At 48.5% G+C, this 3433-nt stretch overlaps 1 protein-coding gene across 1 annotated transcript in view; it reads left to right on the forward strand.

The window, feature by feature from the left end:
* LOC109926117 (mitogen-activated protein kinase kinase kinase kinase 3-like) overlaps positions 1–3433 on the forward strand; it is a gene marked incomplete at its 3' end in the record, with an annotated part of 23516 nt that overhangs the window by 1438 nt on the left and 18645 nt on the right. The window lies entirely within an intron of this gene.

Below are 3433 nucleotides of genomic sequence, written 5' to 3' on the forward strand. Positions count from 1 at the left end.
TCTGTGTGTCTCTCTCTCTCTCTCTTTCTGTGTGTCTCTCTCTCTCTTTCTGTGTGTGTGTCTCTCTCTGTTTGTGTGTGTGTGTGTGTGTGTGTGTCTCTCTCTCTCTTTCTGTGTCTCTGTCTGTCTGTCACTGTCTCTCTCTCTGTGCCTCTTTCTGCTTCTCTCTGCCTTTTGCTGTTTCTCCCTCTCCCTCCCTCCCTCTGGCCTTTGTTAGTTTGTTTGGGGACCCTACTTCACAGACTTGAGCCCAGGCTGATTGTCTCCTGTTGTCAGCGCTGAAGGGATGCCACACTCTGCAGTGGAATAGCCCATGAGTGTAAGGAGCAGAGTAGGCCACTGAACCCACCCTGCCATTCGACAAGCCCACATCTGATCCCTGCCCCGATAACCTTTCACCCTACTGCCCCCCTGTTTGTTGACCCGAGAATCTCTGCAACTCTGCCTCGAGTATATTCAAAAGCTTTGTTTCCACCTCCTTCTCAGGAAGAGAGTTCCAAAAACTCAAACCTTCTGAAAGGACAGGTTTCTCATCTCTCTTGTAAAAGGGTGACCCCTGACTTTTCAAACAGTGACCTCCGAGATTCTGCCACAACAAGAAACATCCCCTCTGTCCAGACCCCTCGGGATCTGATACATTTCAATCAAGTCACCAATTTGAGCCTTTCCCTCTAACACAGCCCACCCTCGATTCATCTGGGAAATATTTCCAGCGGTTTACTGCCTAGGTTCTAGTCATTAAAACCCCTGACCTGGTTGAGGTTTGAGCAGCGATGGTCTAATGGTATTATCGCTGGCCTGTTAATCCAAAGACCCAGATAACGTTCTGGGGACCTGCGTTCGAATCCTGCCATGGCAGATGGTGGAATTTGAATTCAATAAATATCTGGAATTAAGAATCCAATGATGGCCGTGAATTCATTGTCGATTGTCGGGGAAAAACCCATCTGGTCACTAATGCCCTTTAGGGAAGGAAACTGCCATCCTTACCTGGTCTGGGCCTACATGTGACTCCAGACCCACAGCAATGTGGTTGACTCTTAACTGCCCTTTGGGTAATTAGGGATGGGCAATAAATGCTGCCTGGTCAGCGACGTCCTCATCTCGTGAATGAACGAAATAAGCTATTTAGCCCGGACCCAATTATCCAGACACCAGGGCTACTCAGGCTGGGTCCATGCGTTGACATCCCACTAAGGTAACTGGTGGAATTGAAATTCAATTCAGTCGACTTGGGATATGAAACTAGTCTCTGGTGATGACAATGCCAACTATCGTTGTTTGTTGTTCTGGGTCACTAGCCCTCTTTCGGGAGGTGAAATCTGCTAAGTCTACTCGTTCTGGCCTGTGTGTGACTCTAGACCCACAACAACATGGCTGAATCTTTACTGCTGTCTGAAAAGGCCCGAGTGAGACACTCATGTCAAGGGGCAATTAGGGATGGGCGGCAAAGATCCTCAGGCAGCACCGTCCAAACGCACGACCCACTACCATCCAGAAGGACAAGGGGCAGCAGGTACATGGGAACACCACCCCCTGCACATTCGCCTCCGAGCCCCTCATCATCCCGACTTGGGAATATATCCCCGTTCCTTCAGTGTCACTGGGTCAGAATCCTGGAATTCCCTCCCTAAGGGACATTGTGGGTCACCCCACAGCACATGGGCTGCAGCGGTTCAAGAAGGCAGCCCCCCCCCCCCCCCCCACCTTCTCAAGGGGGCAATTAGGGATGGGGCAATAAATCCTGGACACAGCCAGTGATTCCCACATCTCACAAAGGAATAAATGAGGCAGGGCAGGAGGCTGCGGTGTCAATGGGGGAGCACTTTGGGGCCAGTGACTGTAATTCTATTAGTTTTAAAGTAGCGATGGAAAAGGATAGACCGGATCTAAAAGTTAAAGTTCTCAACTGGAGGAAGGTCAGTTTTGACAGTATTAGGCAGGAACTTTCAAAAGAAGATTGGGAGACACTATTCGCAGGTAAAAGGGATGTTTGGGAAGTGAGAGGACTTTAAACATGAGATAACGTGGGTTCAGAGACAGTATGTTCCTGTTAGGGTGAAGGGCAAGGCTGGGGGGTGTAGGCAATGCTGGATGACTAGAGAAATTGAGGCTCTGTGAAGAAAAAGGAGGAACCATATGTCAGGGATTGATTGAATCCCTAAAGGAGTAAAAGGGCAGCAGGAATATACTCAGGAGGGAAATCAGGAGGGCAAAAAGGGGACATGAGATAGCTTTAGCAAATAGGACTAAGGAGAATCCAAAGAGATTCCACAAATACATTAAGGACAACAGAATAACTAGGGAGAGGATAGGGCCCCTTAAAGATCAGTAAGGCCACCTATGTGTGGAACTGCAGGAGATGGGGGAGATACTAACTGAGTATTTTGCATCAGTGTTTACTGTGGAGAAGGATATAGAATATAGAGAATGTGGGGAAATACATAGCGACATCTTGAAAAATGCCCATATTATAGAGGAGGAGGTGCTGGACGTCTTAAAATGCGTAAAGGTGGGTAAATCCCCAGCACCTGATCAGGTGTACCCTACAACTCTGTGGGAAGCTAAGGAAGAGATTGCTGGGGCCCTCGCTGAGATATTTGTATCATCGATAGCCACAGGTGAGGTGCTGGAAGACTGGAGGATGGCTAACATGGTGTCACTGTGTGAGAAAGGTGGTAAGGAAAAGCCAGGGAACTATAGACCAGTGAGCCTGACATCGGTGGTGGGCAAGTTGTTGGAGGGAATCCTGAGGGACAGGATTTTCATGTATTTGGAAAGGCAAGGACTGATTAGGGACAGTCAATATGGCTTTGTGTGTGGGAAATCAAGTCTCACTAACAACTGAGTTTTTTGAGGAAGTGACCAAAAAGATTGTTGAGGGCAGAGCGGTAGATGTTGTCTACATGGAGTTTAGTAAAGCCTTTGACAGGGTTCCTCATGGTAGACTGGTTAGCAAGGTTAGATCACATGGAATTCAGGGCGAGCTGGCCATTTGGATACGGAGCAAGCTCGAAGGGAGGAGACAGAGGGTGGAGGTGGAGGGTTGCTTTTCAGACTGGAGGCCTGTGGCCAGCGGTGTGCTACAAGGATCGGCGCTGAGTCCTCTGCGTTTCCTCATTTATATAAATGATCTGGATGTGAATATAGCAGGTATGGTTAGTAAGTTTGTGGATGACACCAAAATTGGAGGCTGTAGTGGACAGCGAAGAAGGTTACCTCAGAGTACGATGGGACCTTGATCAGATGGGCCAATGAGCCAAGGGGTGGCAGATGGAGTTTAATTTAGATAAATGTGAGGTGCTGCATTTTGGAAAGGCAAATCAGGGCAGGACTTATACGCTTAATGGTAAGGTCCTCGTTGCTGAACAGAGAGACCCTGGGGTGCAGGTTCATAGTTCGTTGAAAGTGGAGTTGCAGGTAGACAGGGCGG

This window comes from Rhincodon typus, unplaced genomic scaffold (genome assembly GCF_021869965.1).
Source record: "Rhincodon typus isolate 14 unplaced genomic scaffold, sRhiTyp1.1 hic_rhity00001058, whole genome shotgun sequence".
NCBI lineage: Eukaryota > Metazoa > Chordata > Chondrichthyes > Orectolobiformes > Rhincodontidae > Rhincodon > Rhincodon typus.